Source organism: Desmodus rotundus, chromosome 7 (assembly GCF_022682495.2).
Source record: "Desmodus rotundus isolate HL8 chromosome 7, HLdesRot8A.1, whole genome shotgun sequence".
NCBI lineage: Eukaryota > Metazoa > Chordata > Mammalia > Chiroptera > Phyllostomidae > Desmodus > Desmodus rotundus.
In genome coordinates, this window is record NC_071393.1 from 26,789,708 (window position 1) to 26,815,177 (window position 25,470).

The window sequence follows — 25,470 nt, forward strand, 5'->3', positions numbered from 1 at the left end:
CGCTGGAAAAATATTCCTAAATATTTAGGTGATAATTTAATAGAAAAGGAAGAGGAATCAGATTTGTTAGAGCAATAATTTTCCAAGGTTCATGCAGCTGGTTCATCAGAGTCGGGACCAGCACCCCTGTGTTCTTCCTCCCAGTGCACTGCCAGGCGCCTGTGTTGGGGATTCCTTTAATGAAGTTCTAGTTGCTTCTTATATTGTCATTGAGACTTGATTTACCGAGAAAAATCGAGAGAATGATAATCCTCTGCTTAAAAGTTAACTCGGCCACTTCTTTCTGGTTTCTACATTGTAGTTGATCTTTCTAACCTGCCTTATACTGGGAAGATATCCAAAGAGATTGTGCCAATGGATCTCAAACTTTTTATAAGAGGTTGGCTGTTATATTTTGTCTTCCAAAGAGGGTGTTTCTTACAAGTGCAGACGGAACATCTTGCCATGAAAAGTGTTGAGGTTCATGTGGGCCCCTCCCTTAATGTGAGTTATTTTGAAAAAAGATCTATTGAAATCCTCTAAACAGTATCTGGATTACACTTTGAAATTATATTGCTATTTTTACAGGAAACTGTTGTTAACAATTAAAAGGAACACAGGCTCCTTCTGCTATCTTTTAGTGCGGAAGTCTTCTCTCTCATCATTCATGAAGATGACTGGGCCTGGGATGGAAGACAGGGATAGTCAGAGAGGGTGGGACGAGGGGCCCAGCTGTCCTTGGGATCTGACTGGTCTGATAAGTCAGGAAAGATGCTGGGCACAAACTTGGGTGATCATTTTGTTCAGGCACTAAACAGAGAAGTTTGGATAGCTGGGGTCCCCATTTTGTAGGAGTTTGGTTAATTAATATTTTATTTGTTATTTCTGATGATATTGGTTACCATCCAAAGAATTGTATTTTTTGTTCAGAGACTTGATCCTTTATTTCAAATATAAAGAAATGTTTCCTCCTTGTTGAAACTTCAGGAACCTTCTAATGCCCAGCCTTTATCCAATTTATCAAGAGGCCTGCTTTCTGAGGATGTTTTCTCTTCTCCTTCCATCTTTCTCCTGAAGGGATCTCCTTTTCTCCCATGACTTCAGTTATGGTCTTTAAGTTCAGAACTCTCCCTTTTATATCTCTAGCCAGGATCTCCCTTCTCAGCTCCATTTGACCCAGTTGCTTACTGGGCCATACTAATCTTCTTAGCTCCAGGATGACCCAGTTGCTTACTGGGCCATGATAACGCAAACACTTATGTAGCACTTCTTCTGTGCCAGGCAATTGGCATGTATTAACTCATTTCATCTTCACAGGGACCCTTTAATGAAGGTGCTATTATTGTGTAGCAGCCTCTGGGAGGCCTTCCAAGCACCCCAAACTCAGCATGTCTAAAAGTGATATCACAGTCACTCCCCCAAAAGCCTTTGTATATTTCACATCTTTCTATATTTCACATTTCATTAAACGACACCATCTTCCCACCAGGTGCTCACACATGAAGCCTAGAAATCACCCTTGACCTTTTTCAATCTATATTTAATCACCAAGCTTGCCTCACCCTGTCCCAAGTTTTCTTGGGACATAGAATGACTAAAGGTTGTGTCTTTGCAGGCAGATTGTTTAGCTTTGCATTGTACTCCTGCCACTTAACAGCTGTAAGTCCTTATTGACGTTAAACTTTCTGAGCCCCAGTTTCATTGAGAGAACTGAGTGGGTTAAAATGTGTTTTGCATTTAGAACAGCATTTGGGATATAATGATGAGCTATTTCTTCATCTGTGTCAGATTCCAGTTAGTGGATAATATATGACACTAAAAAGAACCAGGCAACTGGTGACAGACAGACCTAGGAATACATCCTTTTTCTTAGCCACTTACTAGATGTGTGACTTGGTCCAGTTTCTTTATCTGTACAATGGAGATAATACCACCCACCCACAGGGCCATTGTGAAGGATGAATGAGAAGCTCTATGTAAAGCCCCTAGCACAATGCCTGGCATATGCAAGACACCCAGTGACTGTCATTCCTCTCTCCCCAGTCACTGCTATTACACAGCCTCCCCTACTTCTAAGAGGAAGATAAGTAGCTGCCAGACCGGCATCTGGGCACAGTAGAGGGAAAGAGGGAGCCACTCAGCCGATTCGTCCGCTTGTCCATGAACAACAGGACCCAGAATCGTGGGCTAGAATTGTGCTTTTCTCTGATACCCCTTCCTTCTCACTTTTTATCCTTTTTATTTAAAGATCTGAGTGTCCGGCTAGCTTGTAAATCATGACCTATATTTTAACTGTACACCAATGTTCAATACTCACATTTCTGAACAAGTACATTCTCCAGCTCTTCTGCTCTCTTTCTAGCAAGTACACTGCTGAACGCTTTTCACTCCCTGAATTAATGGTGCGTCAGTGGGGCCCCGGGGATGAGGGCCTGGGTGAATGTAGGGCTGGCCTCACCTGGTCAGACAGAAGACCAGGCAGGCCGTAGGAGTGGTGGGGACAGGACAACTGCAGCACGTGGGGGCCCAGAGCAGAATAAAGATGTAGGGCTCTTGTTCAAAAGTCATAAGCCTTTCAGGATGGCAATAGAAGGGCATGAAACCAAATCCAGGGCCTGTCTGAGCTTGGAGCCCTGTGGGACTGCCTGGGGCCCCCACTCATGCACTCTCCCTGGTCCAGGGAAGACCTGACTCTTTTTCCCACAGGGCCCCTTCAGCCTCCACTTTGATGCTCATAAACAACCCCAAACTTTCCTCTGGTGGCCTTTCCATGGTGGCTTTTCATCCTCTAGCCTACTCAAACCTCACAAGACAACTTTGCGAAGCTGAGTCCCTGACATCAGATCTTTGATCTCTCCTTCACCAGGACTCAGTCCATTTTCCGGATCCCCACTTTATCAGATTCTGCTTCTCCAATGACCTTTACTCCTTCTCTTTAAAAAGCGAAGATGGTAATGATAGAGACGTGCTGAGTTTTGACAATCAGCATTTAGTAATTGGTTATTTAGTTCCACACAAAAGGCTTTTAACATAATTTTCCTATGTAATCGTTAGAACCATCTCATCAGTAGTTGCTGCGATCACTCCATTTTACAGATGAATTTACAGATTTTAACAGATGAAGTGTTTCATCCAAGGTCACTCAGTGTGCACGCCAAGTGGTGGAGCGGGAGGTGGAATCCACATTCTCTGCTTCCAGGGGAGAGTATCACAGAGCCCAGAGAGATGTGTGATAGGATAAAACAGTGAGCAACAACCACGGCAAACAAGCTAAGAAAGGAGAAGCTAACTATATTTCTGATGAGAAGATTGAATACTATTAACACGTCAGTTTTTCCTAAATGACTTTACAGTTTTAAGGCAATTCCAAGCAAAATTCTAACAGTTTTCCTTTGTTGAAATAGCTGTCAGGGGAGAATAATGTGCACTTTTGTCCACAGCCAAGAAGCCCCCCAAAGAGCAACCGAATGAATGGAGGGTGGGAAGAACAGCCCTTCATTCATTTCACAGAACTACATATAAACTGTGGGGTTCTGGCATAAGAATCAATAGATTGATATATGTAACAGAATCGACTGCCCAGAAATGCTTTTGTGAAATATAAGAATGTTGTGCTCGAATACGACAATTTCAGAAATCAGTTAGGAAAGAAAGGGGTATTCAATAAAAGTAATGTAGTTTTTTTCTAATAGTGAAAAATCTATATAGAGCCCAACTCCAAAATTATGGTAGGATTACAGAGCAGAAATTAAAATAGAAAACCATTAAAACTCAAAGTAAATTTAAGTATATCTACCTGGGGATTCCAGATGGAGGTATGTTTGTGTCCAAAAGTAATGACATTAGGAAAGAAACACTGATGGATTTGGCAACATTAAAATTAAATCCCGTATGTCAAACACCTCAAAATTTATAAATAGCACTGGCTGGCTCAGCTGATTGCACATTGTCCCACACACCAAAAGTCTGTGGGTTCGATTCCGAGTCAGAGCATGTACCTAGATTGTAGGTTCAGTCCTGGGTCAGGGCACATACAGGAGGCAGCTGATCAATGTTTCTCTCTCACATCAATGTCTCTCTCTCTCTCTCTCAAATCAGTAACACATATCATCAGGTGAGGATTAAAAAAATTCATAAACAATAATCTTGGTAAATATTTGTAATAATACAACAAACTCTTAGCATCTCTAATGTATGAAACACTTAAAAAATCATGAGACCAAATATTTCAATAGAAAAACAGGCAAAGAAAATGAAGGACTAGTTAAAATATGTTAATAATCATATAATATAACAAAAACTTCAAATCACTTTTCATCTGAGAAATTAAATTAATATAAGATTGAAATATGCCTCTTTTTGCCTCACAGATTGAGATCAGAAAATGTTAACTCTATCTTACCAGTGGGTATTCTTCAACACTACCTTTGGAAATGTCAGCTGAAAAGAATTTGGCCGGGTGCAACAAAGGTTTTAAAATACCTACGCCATTTTACCTGGTTTTCACATTTATAGGATTATATCCCAGGGTAGTTAAAATATAACTAACAAAAGTTTTTTTTTTAAATAAAAGGCTATTTGTTGCAGTGTCTATAAAACAATAAAATAGTAAAATATAACCTAAATGCCTACCTAGCCTTAGTAGAACACACAGTAAATGCGAGCAAATTCTGAGTCACATGTTCATTCCTTAATCAAAAATCTATTGAGGACCTTCTATGTGTTAGGAATGGTTCTAACTCCTGGGGCTGCATCAATGACCCAAACAACAAAAATTCCTGCCCTGGGGGAGCTTACATTTTATGGAGAGAAAATAGAGAAAAACATAACATTAAAAATTATAGTAAATGTAGGAAGATTGTGAGTGTTAAGAAGAAAAATATCAATGGGTTAGTAGTGGGCACTGGCAATGGATGAGGTGGTGGGGTTGCCATTTTAAAGTGGATTTTCACTTGGACTCACTTAGAAGGTGTCATTTGAAAAAATGCATGAAAATAACACTGGAGTCAGCTTCATGGACATCTGTGGGGAGAGAAAAAGCACTCCATAAAGAGGAAAGAGGTAACAAAATCCCTGAAAAGAGAGCTTTGTCTGGTGTGTTCAAGAAAAGCTAGCAGAGGTGTGGGAGATGGTAAAGACAGAAAGGTAAGGCAGCGGAGGAGGGGAAGAGTGGTACCCAGCTGAGAGTAGGGTTTTGTAGGCCATTGCAGAGACTTCTGCTTTTACTCCAGGTGTGTGAGTATCTCTAATTTGCAACTTCTGAGAAGAGGAGTGCCATGAAATGGCTCATGTTTTCAAAGGGTCATTATGGCTACTCTCTTGGACTTAGGCTCCAGGGTGACAACAGTGGAAACAGGAGATTTTCAGAAGATTATTTCTCAATAACCCAAGAAAGAGATGATGGTAGAAGAGGTAGAGGTGGTAAGACAGATGTGGTGAGACAGATGTGGTGGTTAGTTTAGAGGCAAAAGCAACAAGATTTTTTAAAAGATTGGTCGACAGTTACAAGTGAAAGATAGAAGTCAAGTTGACCTAAAGGTTTTTAGACCCAGCATCTGGAAGGAAAACATTGTCAGTAATGTACCATATTTTTCGGACTATAAAACACACCGGACCATAAGACGCACCTAGGTTTTAGAGGAGGAAAATAGGAAAAAAACCCCTACTTTACCACTGCCCCCTCCACCCCCAGTGAGCCAGGTAAGCTACGTTTGGTCTATAAGATGCACCCCCATTTTCCTCCCAAATTTGGGGGGCGGGGAGTGCATCTTATAGTCTGAAAAATACAATAAGTGGGAAAAGTTTGATCGGGAAGGACCAGCAGTCACTCTTGAACATTGAGATGTCTCTTAACCATTCAAGCAGAAATTTTAAACAGTTTGTTATGTGAGTCTGCAATTTAGGGCACAAGTCTTTCTTGCAGGGTTGACACATTTAGAAGTCATCAGCCCGTGAATGCTATTTAAAGCCACAAACCTGGACGAGATCACAAAAAAGAATATGGATACAAAAAAGAAGTTGTTCCAAGTGTGAGCCATAGACTCGTCACCATGGAGAGAGTAGTTACTATTATAACTCTATCATGGAAAAAGAAGAACCAAGAAAAAGGTTAGGAGGGAGCAGTTCTTGTGATAGGAGGAGAAACAGCACCAATAGCAGGAGAGTGTAGGATCCTGGAGGCTGTGAGAATAAAGTGTGCTGTAGAGAGGAAATGATCAACCGTGTGAAATGCTACTACTAGGTCAAGTGTGATGAGCGCTGAACACTGCACAGGACACTGGATTTGCAATGAGTGACCACGACAAGAGCAGTGTTAGCAGAGTAGTGGGGCAGAGGGAGAGATGGAGAGGAAGGCAATAGGAGACAGAACTCTGAGCCAGCCCACCCATTGGCTCACTGAGGCTGTCTCCTTTTGCTAATTCAACTGATTTTCTCCTATCATCTCTTTTTCCCGGATCACTCCCAGTGACGTACAAATATTCTACAATTTCTCTTGTCTCTCTTCAAAAACTACTTAATGACATAAACAAGTTCTCAGGATATCTGGTTGAACGAAGTGCAAAACAACAAATAATATACTCAATGTGAGGCCACCATCTACCCAAACATAAGATTCAGTTTCTTTTCTTTAATTTTTTAATCAGTGGTTCTCAAAGTGTGATCCCTAGGCCAGCAGCCACCAACAGCATCTGGTGAACTGCAAGAAATGCAAGTTCTCTGACCTCACCCCAGACTCAGCAGATCAGCAACTCTGGGGTCAGGGCCAGCAACCTGTGGTTTACAAGCCTTCTGGGCCATTATAATGTACTATTCCGAAGCCACAACAAATTCAAGGCTGTGGAATGTAGGACATGATTTGGTGAAGACACTTGTGAGTTACCTAGAAGGATGACATCTCATGCCACACTGCAAACAACATAAAAATGTTATCTCCCACTACAAATCATTTCGCCCACTCTCACCTCACAGTGTGTTGCTTTTGGCTACCTTACTGACACCCTTCTCTCCAAAGCCTCCTTCCTTTTCCTTCACCTGCAACACCTCACCCTCTTGGGGGTGAAGACAAGTGCCTTTTACAGAACAGTTTAGCCACACCTAACCTTTGTTGTCTTTTATCAACATTCATACCTTCAAAATATCCTCCCAAATAGAACCAAATAGACTTCCTGCAGAGGGGACACTCTCCTATATATGTGAGAATAAATATTTTATCACATAGTATTTGTGTGTATATATAAGTAGAGACCATTATTTATATATATGTATGTATATGAACAATTACCCAGTTACCTATAATTGGTGCAATATTAGTAGATGGTTTTTGTCTTTTCTTCTCGTCCTCCTCCCTCTTCTTCTTCCTTGAAATTTTTCTGCAGTGAACATATTTCACTTGTATGATAAAAACAAGTGAAAATTGGAAATAAAAAAATAATAATGAATCAAGAAAGGAAAGAAAAAAAGAGAAAAGAAAAAAGGAAGCACACTAGCTCCTTTGCAGAATATTGGGCAGCATGGTTTGATTGACAGGAGGGCCCATGGGGTGGCAGGGGCGGGGATAAGGCCGACCAGGGCGTGGAGGGCGAACAAGTTCGTGACGGTGTATGTGTCCCCAGTATTCCATCTTGTCCATTGTAGCTGCTGCCCACTGCCTGTTAGAACAGTACACGGCTAGGAATTAAGAGTGTCTTTGTATGGGAAAATAAGAATGTCATGCTATACATTGGGTGTATAATTATAAAGAAACAGAAATTTTTAGAGGAATAAAATAGAAAATAGTTGAGTACATGTTCTAAAAATAAACTGCACAATGCCATACGTGCAAGTAAAAAAGAGAGGAAAAAGATTACAATCCAGCTACACACAAAAGGGTATTGTTGTCACTTAACTGTGATAAAGTTCTGTTCTAACCATTTTCTTTATTGTCCTCCGCCTATCTACATGGTTCAGCCTAGTCTGTCTCAACTTAGCTTCAGCTATTAAGCAAAGTCCAAATGTTAAATGCCTCATTAACACTTCCTGCCACCAGGAGCAATTGTGTCTCAAGTGATTTTTCTTAACTTCTCTAGGTTCCATTCATTTTCAAAAATTTTTTAGAGAACTAATGTCTGAAAAACTTTTCTCTCTTCCTTTCTGCGTATCATCCTTTTCTCTTTTATCCCCACAAAAGTGTATACTGCAGGAGGATGACCACATTTTCTTCTCGTTGTATTTACAAGTCTTACTCCGGCCTGTTCCCTTCATTTTAGAATCAATTTTAATGTGCCATGACAGAGATTAAGCAAATGCCACCATTTGGAGTAGCATATATATCATATCTTCACACACAGTAGTCCACTCTAGTCCCTTGTGACCCCCTGGTGTCTCTGGGGCGTCTGGTACCACATTGCCCCTGTCCCTCTACAGAGACAGGGCCAGCTTCTGCAGCCTTTGCTATTTCCCAAGGCCAAGAAACCAGGTGCTGTGGACTGAGTGGCGCCATTTCACTTGACTGATGCTCATTTACCTTTGGATTCCTCAATTTGTGAGACTGAAGCATTTCTAAAGTCACACCTCTTATTAAAGGTTTTTTAAGTGACAAAATAAAGAAGATCTGTTTGTGCATGCAACTATGCTGAGTGTTTCAGGAAGTTTCACAACAAACACTAGCCTCTAGGAGCTGATGATTATCAGACATGTGGCTATCGGGCAGAAAATAGGCTGCCCCAAATACAGTGACCTGACAAAGGTGGAATTCTAAGTCTCTCTCGTTGACAATTCAGAGGTAAATAAGCTAAGGCCACACCGTGGCTCTGTCATCTCCAAGGCTTGTTTTCTATGAGTGTTCCAATTATCACCAATTGGTAATGAGGAAGAGGAAATGTAGGGCAGCCAGTGCCCATTTCTTTTGCTCATATGCTATGGACTCTAACTTAGTCACGTGACGACACCACTACCAGAAGCCTGGGAAATGTAGTCTCTTAAGTGCATAGCTGGAGGCCCCACTAAAATGGGAAGTGGGGAGATGTTGTTTCTAGTACTGAAGGAGAGACAAATAGTTTCTGAAAGGTTCTATTAGTTTTCTAGGGCAGACGTAACAAATAACCACAAACAGAGTGGTTTAAAGCAACAGACATTTATTTTCTCACAGTTCCAGAGGCTGGAAGTCCAAAATGAAGGTGCTAGTGGTTGGTTCCTCCTGAAGACTTTTCAGGAACATCTGTTCCTACCTTTGTTTTACCTCCTGGTGGTTGCCAGCAACCCCTGGTGTTCTTTGCCTCACAGACATGCCATTGCAGTATCTTCCTCTGTCTTTACCTGGTGTTCTCCTTTCTGTGTGTTCATCTAAACCTCCCTCTCCTTTACCTGATAAAGATTCCAGTCACTGTAAGGGCTACTCTAATCTGGTATGACCGATCCAGTATCATCAGGGGTTGTCTGAAGGCTGGTTTCTTATGAGGCCTCTTTCTGTGGCTCGCAGATGGCTGCCTTCTTGCCATGCCCTCACATGGTCTCTCCTCTGTGTGCATGTCCCCGGCGGCTTTGTGTGTGTCCAGATTTCTCCTCATCAGGACCATAGTCAGATTACACTCAGGTCTACCCTAACAGCCCCATCTGAACTTAACCACCTTTTGAAAGGCCTGATCTCCAACTACAGTCGCATTCTGAAGTACTAGAGGTTGGGGCTTCAACACACACATTGTTTCAGGACACTCCCATACAAAAACAACACGATATCTGAACTCGATTATTCATGAACAGACCCTGTATCCAAAGAGTGTCAAATACACTTGAACATCATAACACAATTCAACAGAGGCTATTAGAAGCATCCTGCATATTATATCAGCAGGATATTTATATTTATATGTATATTTAACAACTTTATGAGGGATAATTGATATGCAATAAACTGCACATAAATTGGTACACATACAATAAACTAGTGCGGAATTTGATGTTTTGACATATCTGTAAACTCATGAATTTTTGTGACGGCTAATCACCACAGGCAAGATAGTAAACATATCCCCCTCCTACCATCCCCCTTCCCGCCCACACAGCCACTGATCACATTAACTGGAGTTTTCTAGAGTTTTAGATCTCTGAAATCCCACAGTATGTATTTGCTCTTGTCTGACTTCTTTCACTCAACGTAATTACTTTGAGACGTTATTCATGTTGTACTTCTCAAGTTCATTGTTTTGCTTTTTTGAACAGTATTTTATTGTAAGAATATACATCCATTTGTTTATGCATTCACATATTGATGAACATTTGGGCTGTTTCTAGTTATTGTTAAGTGGAAATAAAGCTGCTGTGAACATTCGTAAACAAGCCTTCGTATGGTCCTACGGTTTTATTTCCCTTGAGTGAATATCTAGGAGTGGAATTGCTGGATTATATGGTAAGTGCCTGTTTAGTTCTTTATGACATTGCCAAACTACTTTCCAAACTGGCTGTGCCATTTTACATTCCCACCACCAGTTTACGAGAGTTTTAGTTTCTCCCTCTTCTTGCCAACATTTGGAATTTTAATTATAGCCATTTTAATAGATGTTTAGTGGTATCTCATTGTGGTTTTAATTTGAATTTTTCCTAAAGACTAATAATGTTCAGCATATTTATGTGTGCTTATCCACTAATGGTGTATATTCTTTGGTGAAGTGTCTGTTAAAATCTTTTGGCAATTTTTATTGGGTTGTTTTATTTTTATTATTGATATTTAAATTGTCTTATTATTCAGTTTGTATATTTATATATTTATTGGATATATGATTTGAAATATTTTCCCAGTCTGTGCTTTTATTTTCATTTTCTTAATAGTTCCCTTAAAAGACCAGAACTTTTAAATTTTGTTGAAGTCCAATTTAATTTTTTCCTTTATAGATTGTGCTTTTGGTGTCACATCTAGGAAATTATTGCCTAGGTCAAGGTCACAAAGGTTTTCTCTTATGCTTTTTCTGTTTTACATTTAAGTCTTTGACCCATTTTGAGTTGATTTGTGGATATGGGGCAAAGCATGGATTGAAATTTTTTTTTTAACCTGTGGGTATGGAATTGTTCCAACACCATTTGTAGAAAAGAATTTACCTTTTCTCCATTGCATTGCCTGCGCACTTTGAAAAAAAAATCAGTTGTTTTTACAACAATGGGTCAATTTTTTGACTTCATTTTTTTCCATTGATCTATTCTATTTTTATATTAATACTACACTATTTTATTTACTGTAATTTTATAACAAGACTTCAAATTGGGTACAAGTTAACCCTCCAAATTTGTTTTTCTTTTTTGATATTGTTTTGGCTATTGTGTATGTTTTGCATTTTCAAGTCAGCTTGTCAATTTCTTCTAAAAAACTATTAGTATTTGGATTAAAATTGTATTAAATCTATAAATTAATTTTGGGAGAAATTTCATCTTAACAGCAATTAGTCTTGTGACTGATTAGCTCAGTATACACCTTTACCCAGATTTCCTTTAATTTCTTTCAGTGATGTTTTATAGTTTTCAATGTACAGGTCTTAGATATCCTTTATCAGATTTAGCCCTAAGTATTTAACTTCCTGGTGACATTCTTGAACAGCATTGTTTTTTTTTTTAATTTAAATTTTAAATTATTTATTACTAGTATATACAAATTCAATTGATTTTTACATAAAATATTTTAATTTGCGATATTGCTACACTCAGTTCTAGTAGCATTTTTCTTGATTTCATCAGATGTGCCATAATGGCAATCATGTCATCTCCACAAGAACAGTTTTACATCTTCCTTTCCAACTGGAATGCCTTTTAGTTCTCCTTTTTCCTTATTGCATTGGCTAAAACCTTCAGCACACCGTTGAAGTAAAAGTCACGTGAGCAGGCATCCTTGTCCTGTTTTTGGTATTAGAGAGGAAGCATCCTGTTTTCCACTTTTAGATATGCCGGTAGTCATAAGGCTTGGATAGTCTTTATCACAGTGAGGAAGTTCTCTTCTTAATTTACTGGAAGGATTTTTTCCCCCATAATCAGGAATAATTGTTAGACTTTGTCAAATGCTTTTTACTCTATCTATTGAGATACTCATATGCTTTTCTTATTTTAGTTTGTTAATGTTATATACTATTACATTAGTGTGATTTTCTAAATATTAAATTAACCTTTATCCTAGGATAAAACTTTGATGGTCCTGACATATTCTCTTAACAGATTGTTGAATTCAGTTTAGTAAAATTTTGTTTAGAATAATTGCACATATGTTCATGGGGATATTGACCTGTAATTGTCATTTTTAAATGTCTCTTTACAATTTAGTTGTCAGGATATGCTGGGCTCATAGGATGAATTGGGAATTATTTCCTTCTCTTCAGTCTTCTAGAAGAATTTGTATTTGGTTGATATTATTTCTTTCTTAAATGTTGAGATTCACCAGCGAGGCCATCTGGGCTTGCATGTGTTTTTGTGGGAGGGTTTTTTATCTACACACTCAATTTCTTTTGAATCTTATTTTTAAGATTTGTTACATGAGATCAATGCAATGTGCAATGTTGGGCCCCACTACTCAGGTAAGACACCTGTGAGTACAAAACTCAGTGCCTGGCAAATCATCAGTTTTCTAGTCGGGCACCATTCGTGGCCCCGTGTGAGTGCTGCGCATCATTCCCTCCACACTTTGGTGGTTTCACCACCCACGTGCAGTGACTACTCTGCTGAACAGTCAGGGATGCTCTGCAGATCTCTGGAGTTGTCCCTCTGTTCAGGCCTCACCTTCCTGGTATTCTGTTCAGAGAACTTGAACTGCCTTCATTTCCCTAGTCTCTCACCTGTTCGCTTCTGGGTGCCCCCTTGGCTCTGCCTGATTGCACCCCTCTCTGCACAAACCCTCTATGGGCAGTTAGTGCGGGTAATTGCTGTGCTCACCCCATTTGCTTTTCATCTCCCAGGGATCAGTATCCTTGCTGCCTGATGTCTAGTGTCTTGAAAACCACTGTTGCATACATGTTGTCTGTCTTGTTGCCATTATTGTTTCAGATGGGAGGGTAACCTGGTGCTTGTTATTCCATCTTGTCCAGAAGCAGAAATCAGCAACTGGCTTTTGAATTTAGGGGAAATCATGCCATGTCTTCCTGGAGAGGCCGCTGTTTGGCTGTGCCAGCTCCGTAATATCAGAGAGAACATTCAGGGAGAAGAGTGAAGACAGAGCTCCTAATAATCCGTAGCAGGTAAAGCTGCAGGAAAGTAAGCAAAGTCACATGGGAGGTGCTTGTACCAGAAGCAGGAAGCTCAATAACCTGCAGGCTTTACACAGTAGAGGGGTCACTGCCTTAGGAGGGCCCAGTCAGAGAAAGGACACGCTTTTGGATGGTCCCCTATGTGTGGTGGAAACGTCACAACGTACGGTTTCATGCCCGTGATTCTGAGCTAGACCTGCTACTTATTTGGTAAGTGTGGAGGCATTCATGGAGGCCAAGGGGACCTTGTTTATTTTAAGTGTTCCGTTGTGCTTCATCAGTGCTAATGGGAATTGAGCAGCTGAATCATCACACACACGTTCCATCCACTGGGAAATTCACTCTCCAAAATCTAAGTGGAGAAGTAACGATGCTTTCAACTTGAGAAGACATTCAGAAAGGTTCAAGTTGCAAAAAAAAATGGAAATTACTTTGTTATTACACATGTGCCCTGATGATGGACTTTTTTTTTTTTTGGCAAGGTGTCATACTTACTAATGTCTATGCTCACTTTGAGTATATTTTTGCTGTAAGCTTTCTTAAAAACCTTTGTAGAAGGAAATATCCCCACCACCCTGGTGTTTCAGTGGGCACTTCTTAGAGCCAAGAAGCATGAGGATTCAAATAAGGAGATGGCAGATGCAGGCTACAGATACTGCTGCTTCAGTTGACATTTTCAGAGACAATTGAGAAGTTGCTAATTATTGATTGTATGGCTACATCGTGCCAGGCAATATGCTAAGTGCTTGACATAGTTACCACTTTCAATTCTCACAACAAGAGCATGCGACAATATGGCCTCAATTTTATGGAGAAATAAGTGCAGAGTCCTAGAGGCCACGCACCTTGTTAGATGCAGTTTGTCTGCTTTCATACCTCAAGCTCTTTGCTTATGCTGCCTAGAGAATCTTTAGGTTTTGAATTTATAAATCTATTATTAATTTATTCTCTAAGGTAGCCTTGGAAAACAGAAAGCTCTTGGGCTTTGCAATCATACATATATAGTTTGTAAGGCTGGCTCCAGCCCCCAAAGTCATTCACTCATTCAACAGATAGGTATTGTAGGTGATGGAAAAAAATGAATGAACAGAAATAAACCAGACTAAGTTCTTATTCTAATAAATATGGTAGGCAATTGATGGTGGCAATGTTGAAACTCAAACCCAGTTTTGCCTAACACACAGCTTGAGCTCTTCCCACATTACTTTACATTCCCAGTACAATGTAGCACCAGGTTGATGAGGGGAGTGAACTGTTGGGTTGGCCAAAAAGTCTATAAAATAAAAGACGCGTTTTCCATTTCACCAATAACTTCGTTGATTTGGATATTGTGAGTATGTTGGTTATCTTCTGCATGGTTTAATGTTGATTGTTCTCAATTAATGTGTCGATTTGATCACTGTCAACTTCAACCGGTCCACCTGACCTTGGAGTATCATCTGATGACAAATCCCCAGCACGAAACTTCACAAACTACTTTTGACGTGTTTGATCAGCCACAGCACCTTCTCCATACACTGCACACATCTTTTTTTTTTTTTGCATTTCAGTTGCATTTTTATCTTTCTTGAAATAGTAAAACACACTATGCTGAAAATGTTGTGTGTTTTCTTCCATCTTCCACAATAAAATGGCTACACAAAAATTCACCAATTTGGATCAGTTTTTTTTTAAGTGCACGATAATGTAACAGCTGTCACAATACAATCTAACAAAATGGTTTTGAATGAAGTTTAAGCCAACTAAGTGCTACTAGAGCCATTTTACATAAAAAAAGCACATGAACTTTTTGACTCTAGAGGCAAGTCTGTATATTATAGTGGCTAAAGTTATGGAGTGTGACATAGTCTGCCTGAGTTCAAGTCTCTCCTTCACTAGGTACTATGAGATCTTGGGCAAATTACCTCAATCATCTTATTGATAAAATAGGGGTGATGAAAAAACCTTACAGAGTTTTTATGAGGGCTAAGTGAGTGGAGCACTAAGATGGGTGTTTGGTTCATTGTAAGTACTTAATTGTTAGCATTTTTTCTTCCTTTTATGTACATAGAAATACTTCCCTCTTTAGAGTTGATAGGACTGTATTTCTTTCCTTGGGGGAAATATTGCACATTACATTAATAATTTTAAAGCTAGAAAGAACAATAGAAAATATCTTTTAAAATACGCAATGTTGCCCTGGCCAGTGTGGCTCTGTTGGTTGGAGTATCAGCATCACCCCATAACTGAAAGAATGTAGGTTCGATCCCTGGCCAGGTGCACACAGGAGGCAACCAATTGATGTTTCTCTCTCACACTGATGTTTCCCTCTCCTCCCTTTCCTCCATTTCAAAAGCAATGAAAAAATGTCCTCAAGTGAGGATTTTTAAAAGTACATAATGTTGTTACCAGTCTGGAAAAGCCCTCCTGCCAAGTTAGTCTAAGTGATCCTGGAAAACCAGAATAACCAGATAATTAGCAGAACTGCCACTGGTACCCAGAAGACTACAGGATTTCTCTTTTCTTTATGCTGTGATGCTACCCTTGCCTCTCTCAGATTCCCCCTGAGCACAGTGGCTTTAGGGACAAAGATGCCTGGGTTAGGTTCCTGAGTCCTCTTCTTACTGGCTGGGTGGCCTTGGGCAGGTTACCTCAACTCCCTGAGCCTCAGTTTTCTCATCTGTAACATGGAGATAATAGTTCTTTCCTCATTAGGTTTTTGTGGTCATAAAATGAGATAACGTTCACAATAGACTTAGCACATTGGCTGGCATCACAGGTACTTAATAAATATTAATTATGCATAATGGCTGAGCACTGCCTTTGTAGTCTGATATGTCTGGACTTGAAGTCCATCACCACCCACCAAAGAACTGCGATTCTTGGCCAGTTACTGAACTTCCCTGACCATCCTTTCAGCCTCTGAAGCTGTCCAATAAGGATTACACTGCCCCTCCCTTAGAGCTGTTGTGGGGATTAAAGAAAATAATGCTAGTAAAGCACCAAGTACAATGTCTGGCATAGAGTCAGGGTCCAATACATAATAGCAGATGCAAGTATAATTATAATTATTTTACTATTTTTTAAATCACCTGGTGTCTGCTGTGTCAATACCATTATGTGCTTAAATAATGTTCTCCAAGGTCCTGGACATGCGAACCAGCTCACTCCATTAATCAGTAACATGACAACATGCCTGCTGCCTGGCTGCCAAGGGAGACTTTGGGAGGTTCCTCTATTATGGACTTGTTATTATAGGGCAAGCTTCCAGGCACTCTGTAAGCATGTAAACAATTGCATGCATGTTTTAACTTAGAAACATGCAGAGTTAAAGATTTTGGCTAACCTTCATAGAGGGAGAAGGAGGAGCATGAGGGATAGCCAGCTGATGAAAGTAAACATGCTTATGTTAGTGTTTTATTTCCTGCTTTCTACCAGATGCCAGTGGTGAGGAGCGTTTCAGGGATGATCACAGTAAGATGCCTGACTCATTTGGTTTGGCCTCAACAGACTTGGAAGGAGCCTCAGGGCCTCTGGAGAGTGGCAGGGTCATTACTGTGGTGAATCAGTCCTAAATAAGGACCTCTCAAGGCCATCAGAACTATTGTTTTCTCCTATTATAATCTGCTGGTCTGAAATATCAGCTCCCCTTTGTCTATTGTTGACATCACACGATGGTAATATTTGTAATGTTTGCCTTTAATTTCTAATTTTCCCAGTGAGGAAATGAGCACCCAGAAAAATTAAGTGAAATATTTAAAGTCTCCCAGTTGGTTAATGAAGAAGAGGGACCAGATTTCAACTCTTTGACCACAGTTTATGTTATTAGTATTTCAAAATCCCAACATATATTATATTCATTACTATTTTCTAACTTTTCAGAAGAGTTCACTTCTGCACAGAGAGGTGAAGGGACACTCATTCAGGGTCAGCCACGTAGTTATTTAATGGCAGATCTGAAACTGGAATCCAGTGTTTCTGATCCCCAATTTCCTTGAAAGGATACTTTCTACTGCACAACTCAGAAATAGGAAACCTTCTTTTCAGAGTCTGGCCTTTGAAATTTAGGAAGCATTATCTTCTGTCATTCATACAATCCAGTGGTGTTTTAAGCTTGCTTGCCATGGCAACCATTAAAATTTGAAGGCCCTTAAAGCAAAATGAGAAAGGCAACAGCAGTTCTGCTATTGTTCCTGATGCTGGAATAATGCAGAACCAAAATCAGTTACCACTGAGCCTCTTCCACTCGGTTGCCATAGCTCGAATGCTGCTGGGCCAGAATTCAGTCTTCTCCAGGATGGTTTGCTGCGTATCTGCCTCTTGTTAGGTCCATGTTAACCATACAGTAAAATAAAATTAAAATGGTAGGTTATAGAAGACCACTCCTACACTTCCTCCTTTTCTTCCTCCCTTTCTTCTTCCCTCCTTCCCTTGCTTCCATCCTTCCTCCCTTACTCTCCAAGTGAACAAAAACAGAACCCTGAAATCCAGGTTAAGTTTCAAATGTTTTTCGCTAAGCAGATAAATTTCAGCCATCACACTCCCCGCCCCCCCAGGCCTCTAAGAGACGAGACACTGTGCTTAACAAGAAATGTAATATAAATACATCCAGATCATTTGCTTCATGTCTCCATTTCTAGTTTCCTCTCCCCCAATATCTACAGCAAAGACATGTGTGTGTGGGTGTGCCTGTGTGTGCACATGTACATATGTGTGTTAGACAGATTTGTGAAGATATTGAGTGTTTCTGCTACAGACAGAATGATGTGCTATTGAAAGGTGGTTTGCTGATCCTTGACCCTGAGGGAACAGGAATCAGCAGTAGTGGGGGTGGAAGGGGCCAGGGCTGAGTCAGCGGTGGCAAGTAGCAAGAAGGCCTAAGGAGCAAGGTGATTTCTTTACCCCAGATAAAGAACTGATGGTCATGTGGCACTCCAAAATAATTTCCCAGGTTGACATTTTCTATCAGGCAGTGCGTCTTTTTAAAGAGGTCATTGAGAACAAGTCAGTGGAGGGAAGAAGTACACTTTTTATAGGAGGGATTACGAACCAATACTGTAATTATTGGTAAGTGGACAAATGTGTGTGGGGTGGGGATGGCACAGGTGTCTAGGTCATTGCCTTGTTCTCATGCCCAGATGTTGCACCAGCTGCAGGGTGATGAGGGAGCTCATAGTCCTCACCTTCCCTACTTGTCTGATTCGTAGCTGGAGGCTTCTCTCTTTGGCTGACCATCTGGCTCCTGGCACCAGGAAGTAAAATTATTATTATTTTTTCCAAATGAAAGGCTTCAAATCACAGCTGTTAATTACCCGATGATTATTAAAAACACATATTGCCTACTGAGGTTTCAGAAGACAACTCATGCATACTATCTGGCCCCCTCTCAGAAGTTCTTGTCCTCAATCCGTGTATATGCTTCTTCAAAGAACAAAATGTGATTTTCCTACACATTTAGGCAAATGCAAATAAGAAGGGTAGTGAAGAGATTCCAGGACACTGTTTAAAGTAATAAAGACATTTTCTCCCAGCACAGCATGTGCAGGAATCTCAAATTGCTTATCTTAGCCCAATGCTTAACTCGGATTACTTCCATTTGGGGGTCTTGCAAACACCTGCAGCTCCTCTCCTGGTGCTGACTAAGGCCTGTGTACCAATCATGCCCAGAAAAAAAGGAAGAAAGAAAGAAAGATCCAGCAGAAGGGCTCTCATAAATTATAGATCTCAGCTGTCATGCTGGATTCCTGGAACTTAGGTGAGGGACAGATGGAGGCTGCCTCAGCAGGCATGGCCTGGGGGTGGAGAGATCAGCCTGGGAAGGGTGGGTTCTTCACATGTCAGGAGAAATGACTGGAAATTATCGCTGGACAAAGAAGAGGAAGGGAGCTTGGAACTTTGAACTGTGTGTTAGATTTGTGGCAGTGGTGGTGGTGGGGGGGTTGGTTCTGAATGTGTGAGGCATTGAATGTGTTTTCTATTTTAAATCCTAAGTCCAGGGGACAATGTGCTCAGACCCTTAGTCAAGGAATGTCTTGTGCTGTCTAAATTCTCTGTATGGTGCTTGGCATGGGGGGGAAATCAGGCATCCAAGATGGGGTATCTTTTTTTCATAGGGCTTACAAACTAGTTGGAAACAAAGACTACAATGGATAGGGTAGCTCAGGAACAAAGGAAAACAGAAAATAACTACTAAATTTACATTCAACAAATATTTAATGAATACTCAGCACCACATAAATCAAGTACAATATCAATGAACAAAACAGGAAAATAAGAACTGAGATCTCTGCTCTCTTGGAGCATACATTCTAGCGGAGGGAGACAAAATGTATAAAATTTGAGGAAGTGAAATATACACAATGTTACATGTAGATAAACAATATGGGCAAAATAAATCAGAAAACAGGAATGGGTAGTTTTGGTGGTGATGAACCTGATTACAAGTAAGGTGACCGGAGCAGGCCTCACAGAAGAAAGGACTTGAGATCAGGGACTGAGCAATGCAGACAACTTGGGAGGTGTGTGCCAGGCAGAGAAAGCAGCTCCAGTAAAGTTGTGGAGGCAGAAGAAAGACTGGCATGTTCTCTGATCATTAGCCTCAGGAACTGGAGTGAAGTGACTGACAGGGACTGTGGGGGTGAAGCAAAGGAGGTCAGGGAGACAACAGGGGAGCCATTGTATACATAGGACTTTGAAGGCCATTTATTCCGATCATGGGCCTTCATTGACCAATCCACTCATTGGCTTGTGCTAGGAGTGAGATGGGACTTTATCAGATGGCTTAGAGCTGAAGAGAGATATGATGTGACTGCCACCTAACAAGATGTCACTGGACCCTGTGTTAGTCTCAAAATTTAGCATGCATCAGAATAACCCAGAAGGCTTGTTAAGACACGTATTGCCGAGCCCCACCTGTGGATTCAATGAGTCTGGTGTTAGGATTGAGGATTTGCATTGCTCACAAGTTCTCAGGTGATGCTGCTCCTAAAGGTCTTGAAGAACTGCTCTAAGAGAAACAATAGGAAGAAATGAGAGATAAAGCATTAGAAACACCTTCCTGGAGGAAGTGGATTGATTTTTTTGCCCTAATGAACAGGTAGCATTTTAGACAGTAAAAGGGAGAACCACTCAAGAAGAGAGGAATTACGTGAGTAAGTGCACAGCGGAAGTATTCTTTCTTTCCCATTCTGTCTTCAGCTGGAACGAATGTAGGGCATTTCATGAAATGTGGAGCACAATTATCTGCATCAAGGCCTCTCTATCAACCTTATCTTTGGCAAAGTCTCGTCTCTCTGGTACCCTTTCCAAGGTCCCAGTTTTTGTATTACATTTACAAGGAAAGGGAGGTCTCACATGTAAATGCCAACCTTGGTCCACCCCGAGGGCTGCTGGCTTACATTATCTCCCACACCTCTCACTCTTGGATTCTGTGGCTGCCATCCCCTTTTGGCATCAGGTATCTTCTACAGGACACCAGCGTTTTGTCCTCTTGTCCAAATCACCCTAGCCCAGGGCTACTGTGCATGACAGGCTTTTGCTGAAGGCTTGCTGAGTTGGGAGAGTTGATAGCACAGCACAGAACAGAAAACAACTTCAAGTACCAAAATCCACAGTTTTAATAATTCCTCAGTCATCCGTAACTCCAAGAATTTCTTGTGAGCCATTCTTCCCAAACATCAGCCTCCTGTTTTATAACTGGGCCCATTGCTCTCTCCCAAGAATCCAGTGCCCCACTGCTCTTGAAGCTGACTCCCGTGTCACCTGGTCAGCTCTTAAATGCCTCTTACTCTGTTATCCAGAGCAGCTTGACTCTTGTTGTGTCTTTACTCTTCCCCCAGTCTATACCCTTGGGGGCTTTGCCTTTCATCACCCCGAGGAGCCCAGTAAGGCCTTTTTCCTAAAGAAAAGCAGAGTTCTCTTAGAGAGAAAATTTGCATGGTCATCTAGGACACCTGACTTCTAAAGCAGTTAACTATATAGGAAAACTCCCCTTGTTCTAGAAACACATATGATATATAGCAAGATCAAATTTATCTTAAATAGCTCAAAAACAGGGAGGGGGACTAAAATGAGGGTAGGGAATTAAGGTAAAGTCAGGACACCAACCCCTGCTTTTACCTCAAAGTGTTGCTAGAAGATAGTTGCAAATTTGGTTTTCCTGTGACTTTGGGGCAGCAAACTGTAGGGACCCATTTGTGAGCCGGTGATGTCAGTTTACTGCAGTGAGAGGTGTAACCACCAACTAGGGGAGTTAGAAGGGCCAGCTTATAAACCATGCCAGAGGAAGGACTTTAGACTAGGTATGAAAGAAAACGGACAGTCGTTGAAGGATTTTGTTCAAAGGAAGACAGGTTTTAAACAACATGTAAGGAAAATCAGTCTGGCAAAAATCTGTAAGACAAGTGATAAAATAGAGAGTATGGAACAAGGACAGGTGTCCCAAGGCTCAGACTAGTGCAAGGTCAACTGAAGGTCTGGATGAGGGTGGACAGTGATGTCTGGGACCTGCCCTGCAGCTGAGGACAGACCTGTGCCACACCCAGTTTCCATGCAACCACCACCATCATCTTCTGACCACCCAACATGGTAGCTGCCACTCTGTCCTCTGCTCCTCTGTGGCACACAGCAAACACACACCGCTTGGTACATCTCCGTTGTAGGTATTTGCGGATATGTTTATTAGAAAATACACTCCATGAGAGCAGGAGCCAGTTCTATTACCACTTTGCCTAAGGTAGACTGGAGGATGGTTTAGTAATAATATCAACAATAAAAATAATACCAAACACTTACTGGGCACTTCACCACTGAGCTGGGCTCCCTGTCCAGGTCCACAGAGGGGTGGGGGGTAATGGACTAGGGAGAGGGTAATGTAGTATAGGGTTGGGTAATAGAGTGTAATGTAAAATGAATCGATTTAGGAGTCAGACTATCTGGATTTGAAATCTAAAATGCCCCAGCATTTACAAGCATTATGAGTTTAGGCAGTTACATAACCTCTCGGCCCTGAGTGTTGTTTCGATTCTTTTTAACTTTTTATTTTAAAATTATTTCAAATTCCAGAAAAACTGCTGAAATAGTAGAGTTTAATGTGTCCTACACCCAGCTTACCCTAATGCTGACGTTTTGCAGAGTGTGACACCATGATTAAGACCAAGACCTTCCCACAGGTGCAACAGCAGGAACTGCACTACAGAGCTCATTCATCTTTCACCAGACTTTTCCAGCCTTAGATCCAGTCTAGGACCCCGTATTGTATTTTGTTGGTCTGTCCTTAGTGTCATCCAATCTGTAATAATTCCTCAGTTTTTCTTAGTCTTTCATGACCTTGATACTTTTTTTAAATCACTTTTTTATTTTTTAATTACAGTTGACATACAAGAGTATATTAGCTTCGGGTGTACATCCCAGTGATTAGACATTATATAACTTAGTAAGTGATCATCCCAATAAATACAGTACCCATCTGACACCGGACATAGTTATTAGACTATTATTGACTATATCCCCTATGCTGTATTTTCCATGCCCATGACTATTCTGCAACTACCAATTTGTACTTCTCAATCCCTTCACCTTCCTCCCCTATCCCCCCAATACCCCTCCCATCTGGCAACTGACAAAATGTTCTCTGTGTCTACGAATCTGTTTCTGTTCTGCTTGTTCATTTATTTTGGTTTTTTAGATTCAATTTTTAATAGATATGTACTTGTTACCATTTTATTGTTCATATATTTTAACTTTTCTTCTTCTTCTTCTTAAAAAAGACCCATTAACACTTCATGTAATACTGGTTTGGTGGTAGAGCGGTTGTTATGAGCACTAAATTAATTCATGTGTATAAAGCACGTCAAAGAACATCTGGAATGGGCTGAGTGGTAGGTGTTAGCTGTTAGGTCTGCTACACAGTGGACATTCTATAGAGTTAGTGGGGTGAACTCATCAGGCACCTGGGTGCCTGAGGTGACAAGGTGCAACTATTAAAGATGGGATGTTGAAAAGAGTTGTTTTGTAAAAACAAGTTAGTTTTATAGGTATATCTGTTTGTGATTAAGGTATAATTCATACACTACAAAGTGCACCCTTTTAAAGTACACAACTCAGTGGGTTTTCATATACTCACAAAGTCGTGCAGTCATTGCCACTAATTCCAGAACATTTTATCCCTCCAAAAAGAAACCCCATCTTCATCAGCAGTCACTTCCCATTCTCCCTCTTCCCAGACCCTGGCAATCAGGGGCCACTCCTTCCTATCTTTATTGCTTTGCCTATCCTGAACATTTAATTTAGATGGAATTATTTAGTACACGGCCTTTTGTGTCTGACTTCTTTCAGGTAGCATAATGCTTTCCAGACTAATCTTCGCTATATCATGAATTAGTGCTTCATTCCCTGTTTTTGGTCAAATAATATTGCATTGTATGTATATACCACATTTTATTATCCATTCACCACTTGCTGGGAATTTGGACTATTTCCATGTTTTAGCTATCTTTACTAATGCTACTATGAACATTCGTGTACAAGTTCTTTTTGTGGGCATCTGTTTTCATTTCTCACGGGTAAATACCTAGGAGTGCAATTGCTGGGGCATGTGGTTGTAATTCTATGTTTAACATTTTGAAGAACTACCAAACTGTTTGTCCAAGTGGCCTCACTGTTTTACCTTCAGCCATGTAGGAGGTTTGCATCTCTATGTCTTGGCCAATACTTGTCGCTTCCCATCATCTTGATCACAGCCCCCTAGTGGTGTGAAGTGGTATCCCGTGATTTTGGCTTCCATTTCCCTAATGATGCTGAGCACCTTTCCAGATGCTTATTGGCCATTTTTATACCTTCAGCTCCTTTGTTTTTATCATTAAACTTTTGCGGTGGAGATGGTAAATCTAAGTAAAATCATCTGGGGGTAACACATGTCTTCTAAAGACATGGGCGTATGTGTGAGCGGATGAGACGAGTTAGGGTTTTTGTCATAACTGTCACATGGGTGGAAGGGACAAGGGTTCTAGAAGGAAGAGAAGAGCAGGGAACCCTTGAGCCTTGAGGAACATCTTCATTCAGTGGGAGAGGTCAAGAGGGACCAGAAAGGAGAAGGAAAAGGTCAGCAAATTCAGGAAAGGATTTGGAGTGCCTCTTTGAGAACAACATTCAAATTTCAAGGAATTTTATTAGAAACAGCAAACTGCCAGAAGCCAGTGATTTCTCTCTGGGATAAAACAGTCTCCAGGAAGATCATTGCCGGTTCCAGAACCCAGTCAGTAATATTTCACAAGCTTTGGTTATAACAAAAAAAATTATGGCATAGGGTACCCAATGCCTCTTACATCAGATTAATAGTATACAGTTTTAAATCTAGGAAATACTCCATGGATTCAAAATACAGAATTGTTTTCCTTTTAATTTCCCAATCCAGAAAAAAAAGTGACTGTGGGTTCTGAAACTCTGCGTGTCCCACAGCCCCATGCCCCAGTGTGCCTCTCCCGTTGTTCCTTCACACCCTATCTCTAGACCCCAGTTTTGCTCCTACTTAGAGGACTCAAAGGAAAATCATGAGCATTTTGGATCTTTCTCTACTTTTTGTTCACCTAGTTTCTTTCGATCAAAGATATGTAGATCAGTTCCCATTTTCATCATGCTGCTTAAAATAATTCAGTTTGTTTGGGTAGGTCAATGCTTAGTTTGAATGCTGATCTTCCATTTGTGCCTGAGATCAGAGCACTTCCTTGTATATGTTATTTAATCAACTCCACATTCCTCAAGGAAAGGCCCTTCACTGTTCCTGTTTATTGCTCTTATTTTAGTTCATTTTATACCGCTTCAAACACAACTGCCACTCACCCAGGTCCATTAATGAAAACTAAAGGTCAAGGCTGGGGGTGGCAATCATCACCTCTGCAGACTTCCACACAGGCTTGTGCATGCGTGTGTCAATCTTTTCAATTTTCTTCTTGATTTAGTGGAAGCAATCAGAATTGGCCCTAAATGTTGGCTGCAAAGCTTCCTCAAAGAAGAGGCAGGCAGCTGGCTGGCTGGACCCTATGATTGAGTTCACCAAAATGCATTTATAGTAGCAAAGGCCTGCTCAACACAGTCTCAAAGATGGAAAATTCCTCTTTGGAAAATCCTTCTGGGGCTGGACATGCTGGCAGTTGGCATCTGTTCTGTTCCTTGGTGCTGCTTTCTCCTCAGAATCCCCCCTGGTGCCTCTATCTGTACATGTGCTTGATTATGTGATATCCTACTGTGCGTGGCATTGTGTAATGGTTAGGAAGAAGCATGCACTTTCAAATCCAACTCTTCCTGTCACTTTTTAATTGGG

General features: G+C 40.7%; 1 protein-coding gene across 2 annotated transcripts in view; it reads left to right on the forward strand.

The window, feature by feature from the left end:
• NTM (neurotrimin) overlaps positions 1–25,470 on the forward strand; it is a 940,923-nt gene that overhangs the window by 323,941 nt on the left and 591,512 nt on the right. The gene's annotated exons all lie outside the window — the stretch shown is intronic.